Source organism: Erinaceus europaeus, chromosome 3, assembly GCF_950295315.1.
Source record: "Erinaceus europaeus chromosome 3, mEriEur2.1, whole genome shotgun sequence".
Taxonomy (NCBI): Eukaryota; Metazoa; Chordata; class Mammalia; order Eulipotyphla; family Erinaceidae; genus Erinaceus; species Erinaceus europaeus.
The window spans coordinates 63294698-63302810 of record NC_080164.1 but is presented as its reverse complement, the minus strand read 5'-3'; positions in this window follow the sequence as shown (position 1 = coordinate 63302810).

Below are 8113 nucleotides of genomic sequence, written 5' to 3'. Positions count from 1 at the left end.
TTTTCATTATATGGATGACGTGTTAATATGGGGAGAATTAGACACAGATCTCTCCGCCCTACGTGATTTTCTAATCCCTGCCTTAAAGAGAAGTGGACTTAATGTAGCTCCTGAGAAGATACAGCTAATCCCTCCAATATCTTTCTTAGGCTCAGAGATTTCCCTAACGCAGATTCGTCCTTTAAAACCTTGTGTTACTTTTCCTTCTAATCTCACTCTTGCTTCTTTACAAAGTTTTCTTGGAAATTTGAATTGGCTTAGGCAGTATCTTTATCTGCCTACGAGCTGCCTGCAACCACTGTTCGATCTGTTAAAAGGAAACAAACAGCCCTCCTCAAAGCGTATGTTAACCCCCGAAGCATCCTTGGCTCTGGAAAAAGTTAACCAGGCTCTCCAGGACATGCACCTCGTTCGATTATCCCCCTCCTCTCCAGTAAATCTTCTAATCTTTAACTCCACCCCCACGGTAGTGGGGGCATTGTGGCAGAAACATGGCGTTCTCGAATGGCTTCATACACCAGTAGGCGGAGCTCCAAGACTCCTTACCAAGATTGATGCCTTAGCATTTATGGTTCGCCAAGGAAGAAACAGATCAGTTCAGGTCTTAGGAAGGGAACCAGATTCAATCATTCTTCCCTTTTCTCTCACTGATACAGAATGGCTCATACGCCACCATTCTCGTTTTGCCATAAGTTTAATGGGTTTTCCAGGACAATTAGATAATCATTTTCCCTCTAATAATTTGATAGCTTCTTTACCCCTGTTGCCTCTACTAGTACCTAAACTTTTCTCTCGAGATCCCATCCCCTCTGCTCCTACAGTGTTCACTGATGGTGGAAAAAAGGGAGCTGCTGCCCTTATATATTATCCAGACCAGCAATACCCCAAACCTCTCTTTACTGAACTTCCTGATAATTCCCCTCAGTACAAAGAACTTTATGCTGTTTTCCTTGCATTAAAAGCTGTACCAGAATCCTTCAACCTTTTTTCTGACAGTGTGTATACTGTTAACTTACTTCCATGGCTTGCTCGATCTTATGTAAGAATTGATGACAACCCACTTTCTCCTCTTTTAATTCAAATTGCCTCTATGCTTTGTTCTCGAACCCATCCACTGTATGTTCAGCACCTACGTTCCCACAGCCCTCTTCCTGGTCCCCTGTCCGAAGGGAATGCTGCAGCTGACCGCCTTGCCTCCACAGGAATTCTCCTAGCCTCTGTCTCTAATCCTGCTGACTTTCATTCCCTAACCCATGTTAATCTTAAAGGTCTTCGAGCTCTATTTCCTGATATTCCTCTGCCACAGTTAAAACGTATTCTTGCTACATGTTCCTCCTGTGCAGGTCTAATCAAAACACCTGCTATTCAGACTCTGGGGGTTAATCCTCGAGGTTTAAAAGCCAACGCTCTTTGGCAAATTGATGTTACCCACATACCTAACTTTGGCAAACAAAAATATGTGTTCGTCTCAATTGATACCTTCTCTAAGTTTATGTGGGCTACAGCTCAGACTGGAGAAAACTCAAAAAAGCTTATAAGCCATATGCTCTCCTGTTTTGCTGTAATGGGCTTACCTCTTCAACTTAAAACGGATAATGGACCTGCTTTTACCAGCAAACAATTTAAAGATTTTTGTTCCCTCTGGAACATTACTCATACTACAGGCATTCCGTATAATCCACAGGGACAAGGCATTGTTGAGAGGGCCCATCAAACTCTTAAGGCTCAATTAAATAAAGAAAAAGGGGAAATGTACCCCCCTAATATCCAGCTGGCAAAAGCCTTAACTACATTAAATCTCTTTAATATTTACAAAAACTCCGACCAACCTCCTATAATTCTTCATTGGCAAACACCACCCACCCTCCCAGCTATTAAAGTCAAATGGAAAGACCCACTTGATAAAATTTGGAAAGGACCTGACCCCCTGTTGACTATGGGGAGGGGTTTCGCATGTATTTTTCCACAAAATTACTCCAAGCCTGTTTGGGTTCCTGCCCGCCATGTCCGGCAATACCCACATGATGGCGCTGATATCCCTGAAGAACAAGAAACACTGCAAGAAGACTGGCTGCAAGAGGACTGGCTACAGGATGCACCCCAGGATCCATAATACAGCATGGCAGAATCAAAAAAAAAATCTGATTCACAGAACATCCCCCCCCCGAATGAATGTCTTATGCTATGACTGGCCAGTTGTGTTTTGTGAGTGAGTGAGTGAGTGAGTGAGTGAGTGAAAAAAAAAAAAATTGAGTGACCAAAATTTTTGTATGACCCATTGTGCTCAGAGTACTCTGAAAGTTAACTGACTTTATATCAAACGGCTGGACGCAGCCATGGTTTCTGGAGACGTCCAGAAACAGTCCAAAAATTGTTCATTCCCCCTTTTGATTTCTTTTTTAAGTCTTGATACCAATATGAAATGTTTAGTCTTAAACTGTGTGAGTAAAGATGGTTCAACTATGACAGTAGTTCTAAATCCACATTTGAAATGATATATCTTATTTACAAGTTTTTCTCCTCCTGTGTGTTATAAACTATATGTTTAATATGCGTGTTTCAAGTTTGGTAAACATTAACTTAACAGTTAAATTGTAACTTCGAAGTTACATTTTTACGAGAAGAGGTAAAATCAATTCATTTAAGTAACTGAGTGTTTAAGGTAAAACTCTAAATATTCAATGTGACAATTCATCATCTCCTAAGTTAAAATACAGATTCTCTATACAGGACATTTTTGGAGGGCCCCCAAAAATGTCCTGTAAGCTATCTTGTGGAAATTAATCCACAACAAATTTGGCATCAATCTGATATTGTAAATGTACCAAAAAAAAAAAAATTGTCACTAAAATGTGTTAACTCTAGTAACCTGAGTTTGCTTAAAAACCCAATGTAAAAATAGTCAAGAATCAATATATGTAACTTAAACTCGGTATGAAAACTTTGCTATATAAAGACTGCTACATGAGGTCATGTAAGATGACCTTTACACAAAATTATAAAGATACCTAAACCAGTTATAATCATTGAGTTATCAATTGTAGTAAACTTCTAATTTGTTACAAAGTTTTTTCATAAGTAATTGACTACAGCTATGACAAGCCTTCGCATAAAGAAACATCTGCTCATATAGAATCCCCAGAAATCCATCTTGGACCCCTGACCTCTGACATCACCCACAATTACAGCCATCCCCAGAAACCCATGATGTGACCTGACACGATCTGGAGAACCTGATTCACAGACTCCGAAGGACAAGACTTTCCTACTGCCTTTCTCTCAACCATCGGTGTCTGCTCTTCCTGCTTCTGTTTTGCCCATCATGTTTTGGCGGTTCCAGGTCACTCTCTACAGAGAAGAAAAGTTCCGGTGGCCGTCCTCCTCCATCAAGATAGACGTGTGGCATTTATTTCCTGGCCGTTGACATTGGACTGATGCTTCTATAGAACTTGCTGGACACTCCTTTTATACTGCTGGACTTCTTGAAGAATGACTGTAGCAGTTCATAGAACTTACCGCCAGCTGACTCGGGATTTTGCAATGCCAGATCACCCCTCTAGCCCCTCGGCTTATCAGGCCCCCACTCCTCCACCCATCAGGCTCACTCTGTCTCTTGCTACTCTTACTTATCCCTCCCTGTCTTGTGCTAGTTATTTTTGAAGACACTTACACACTATCATTCTGCTTTCTTCCCAACAGGTTTCCGTTCACCCCTACACTGCTATTCCCCTGACAGAGATGAAGCCTTTTACAGACATTGACCCAGTTATATATGGCCATTAAGTAAGAGGAAGATGTTGGGGAATTGTGAGGATATGGTTGAGCTTGGAAGGGCTTGAGCCTGAGGGGTGTGTCAATCCTGTTAGTCTCTCTCTCCACGGAGAGGTTGAGCAAGGAGGGAGAGTAGAACCCCAAAAAAGGTGTGCCTCTTATCAGTCTCCCTGCCTCACAAAGTGCCCCGCACTCCTGATACTATGGCAAAAAGTTAAAAAGAAAGGGGGAGATGTTGGGTAGTTGCCATCACCCCTGGCTTCTGCTTAACCATATGCCTATATAGGGATTTTACTGATCCAAAGCTTTGGTCTATTTACATAAATCACTTTTACATAAAGCACTCCAGGGCATTGGTGGTTCTATGATAGGATTCTCTCCTGCTCCACCCCCTCCTTGTCACACACTGATCCCTTCTTTGTCACACTCTGATTTTCACCAGTCACTTTTCTCTCCACCCTCTCTATATCACATCCTGTTTCCACCCTACTTGGAGAGTATAAAAACAGCTGCTCTTCTGATTAAAGACACTTGGAAATTGCTTTCCGGCTCCGAGAGTTCCAGAGTGTATCTCCTGCGGAAGTTGGTGCAGCACGAGTTCCTGATCCCTCTCCCACACAGCAGCCTAGATCAGCTCCAGTTGAGTTCTCTCCAACCCAGAGAGCACTAGCTCGGGAAGAAGTACCCTCAGGCTATCCCGGCAAGTATAGACGTGGGAAATGAACTTAGATGATGCTGCATCCCGACGAATATCTGGCGGGGCGATGTTGCTAAGAACTGGCAGCCATGGAACCGGGCCCTTCATAAGCGGTGAAGCAAGTCTACAAGTCTTTCTCTCTCCCTCTCTTATCTCCCCCCATCTCAATTTCTATCTTATCAAAAAAAAAAAAATTGAAAAAATGGGCACAGGAGCAGTAAATTCGTAGTATCGGCACCAAGCCCCAGTGATAAGTCTGGAAGCAAAAAAGAAGACAGAAAAGAAAAAAGAGAAAAATAAAATAAAATAAAACATAACAATATATTGCTTAATGAATGTTAAAAATGATGTGTGTGTGTGTGTGTGTGTGTGTGTGTGTGTGTGTGTGTGTTACTGCCTAGAAGAGGTGCAGTGGGTAAAGCACTGAACTGTCAAGCATGACATCCTGAGTTCAGTCTTCTCTCACACACTCTCCTCATAAATTAATAATAACTTCTTAAATTAAAAACATTCATGGGAGTCGGGTGGTAGCGCAGCAGGTTAAGGCATAAGGTTAAGGCATAAGGATCTCAGTTCGAGCCTCCAGCTCTCCGCCTGCAGAGAAGCAGTGAAGCAGGTCTGCAGGTGTCTTTCTTCCTCTCCCCATCTCTATCTTCCCCTCCTCTCTCTCTATTTCTCTCTGTCCTATCCAGCAATGACGACATCAATAACAACAATAATAATTACAACAACAACAACAAAAGGGAAAACAAATACTTTAAAAAACATAATGATTTACCATCACAGGAACCTAATAACGTGTCTATTGTGTTTGCAAAATTCTTTCAAGACTTAATTAAGTTTACTTACTACAATATGGTCTCCATAGAGATAGTGCTATTAAGGGACCAGCAGGTGGCACACCTGGTTAAACACACACCACAGTGTGCAAGGACCTGGGTTCAGCCCCTGGTCCCCACCTGTAAGGGGAAAGCTTCACTAGTGGTGAAGTACAGCTGCATCTCTCTCTCTCTCTCTCTCTCTCTCCCACCTCCCTTTCTCCCTCTTCTTTCTCTCTGCCTCTATCCAATAATAAAATAAGTAATTTTTGAGAGAGAATAAAAAAGAAAAGAAAAAAAACCCAAAAATTAAAAAATTTAAAAAGAAAGAAAAAATCTAATAATTTTATAAATAATTTTAAAGAGATAATGCTATGAACTGTAAAACAGAAATATCCATTGGGAAATTATCTATAATCAAGTATATTTGTACATGTTCAATGCTTTCTGGAGCACTTTAGTAATTATACTTTATATCACCGTGACTTAACTCCATACAGAGCAGTCTCTGTCTTTTTAAGCTTTTTTTTCTTTTTAAATTATTTTCACAATTGGGGCCAGGTGGTTGCACACCTGGTTATGCTCAAGGACCTGGGTTCAAGTCTCTGATCCCCACCTGCAGGAAGAAAGCTTCACGAATGGTGAAGCAGGACTACAGGTGTCTCTCTGTTTTTTTACCTCTCTATTTTCCCCTCCCCTCTCAGTTTCTGTCTCTACTCAATAATAAATAAGTAAATAAATTTATTTGAACAATTAAAAAATAATAATTAAAAATTTTATATTTATTTCCCCTTTTGTTGGCCTTATTGTTCTTTATTATTACTGTAGTTATTATTGTTGTTACTGATATCGCTGTTGTTGGATAGAACAGAGAGAAAGGAGAGAGGAGGGGAAGACAGAGGGGGGAGAAAAAGACACCTGCAGACCTGCTTCACCACCTGCGAAGTAACCCCCCTACAGGTGGGGAGCCGGGGACTCGAACCTGGATCTTTATGCACGCTTAACCCGGTGCACTACCACCCAACTCCCTAAAAATAACAATTTTTAACAACTAAATTGCTATCTCAACCTCATCTCAGTGCATTTCTGTGTGATCACCTTTTTTTTAATACTTTGACTATTAACTCCATGTTAATGAGCAGTTTTAGTCTGCTTTAACCATGTATGGCACAGCCACACACTGGACTTGAGTTTGCTTCACAATCTCAAATTCTTTGTATGCTTACTAAATTTTGGGAAATAAGGCGGGGGTGGGGTGGATCTCTAGCAAATAGCTCTCTTGGGCAGTGTGCTTGCGTTATAAATGTAACCCAGGTCTGAGCCTGGCCCCCACCAAGTTAGAGGAAACTGGTCCTGTTGGTATCTTCATCTCTATTTCTCTATCTGGAAAATGTGAGCCCAGAGAGTGAAGTCCCATATGATGACTGAATAAATAAATTCTGATTTACCAAATTATAGTCAATTCTGTTAGGGAAAAATGTGTGTGATAGAAGTCCTGAGGATATATTCATCCAATTAGCTGTGTTTAAAAGACATTATTATTATTTTTTCACAATAACACTGCTACTTCTCAGTCATTTAGCCTAACAACTACAAGTTTTGAAACTATAAAAATATTTTATTCTCTCAAATATATTCAATAAGATCAACAAAAAATGGGAATCCGGTGTAGCGCAGCGGGTTAAGCACATGTGGCGCGCAGCACAAGGACCAGCATAAGGATCCCGGTTCGAGGCCCCACTTCCCACCTAAAGGGGAGTCGCTTCACAAGCGGTGAAGCAGGTCTGCAGGTGTTTTTCTCTCCCCCTCTCTGTCTTCCCCTCCTCTCCCCATTTCTCTCTGCCCTATCCAACAACAACGACAACAATAATAACTACAACAATAAAACAACAAGGGCAAAAAAAGGGAAAATAAATAAATATAAAAATTTTTTATACTGTTGAATGTAAAACATTAATTCCCCAATAAAGAAATTAAAAAAAAATTAAAGATCAACAAAAAATAACTTGTGTTTCCAATATACTCGGTTCTTAAAATCTTTCAGTAAAAATAATAATAAATGTCTCAATCAAATACTCAATAACAGGGGAGTCCGGCGGTAGCTCAGGGGGTTAACCTCATATGGCGCAAAGCACAAGGACCGGCATAGGGATCCCGGTTAGGGCTCCCCACCTGCAGGGGAGTCGCTTCACAGGCAGTGAAGCAGGTCTGCAGGTGTCTCTCTTTCTCTCCCCCCTGTCTTCCCCTCCTTTCTCCATTTCTCTCTGTCCTATCCAACAACAACATCATCAACAACAGCAATAATAACTATAACAACAATAAAAAACCAAGGGCAACAAAAGGGAAAGTAAATAAATATAAAAAACTAATTAAAAAAAACAAATAATAACATACTAAGAACCTACTATATGCAATGCAGTGTTCTTTTTTAAAAAATATTTTTATTATTTATTATTGGATAGAGACAGAGAAATTGAGAGGAGAGGGGGGAGGGAGAGAGGGAGAGAAACAGAGAGACACCTGCAGCCCTGCTTCAGCACTCATGAAGCTTCCCCCTTGCAGGTGGGAAACAGTAGTTTGAACCTGGGTCCTTGTGCACTGTAATGTGTGTACTTAACCAGGTGTGCCACCGCCTGCCCCCCACAAGGTATTGTTCTTTATGCACTTGTTTTACAACAGTGAAGGACAAGCTGGCATATAGAAGAAATTCAGTGAAGACTAACTCGACTACTTTTTTCTTTTTTAGTTTCTTTATTGGGGGATTAATGGTTTACAGTCGACAGTAAAATACTATAGTTTGTACATGCATAATAGTTCTCAATTTTCC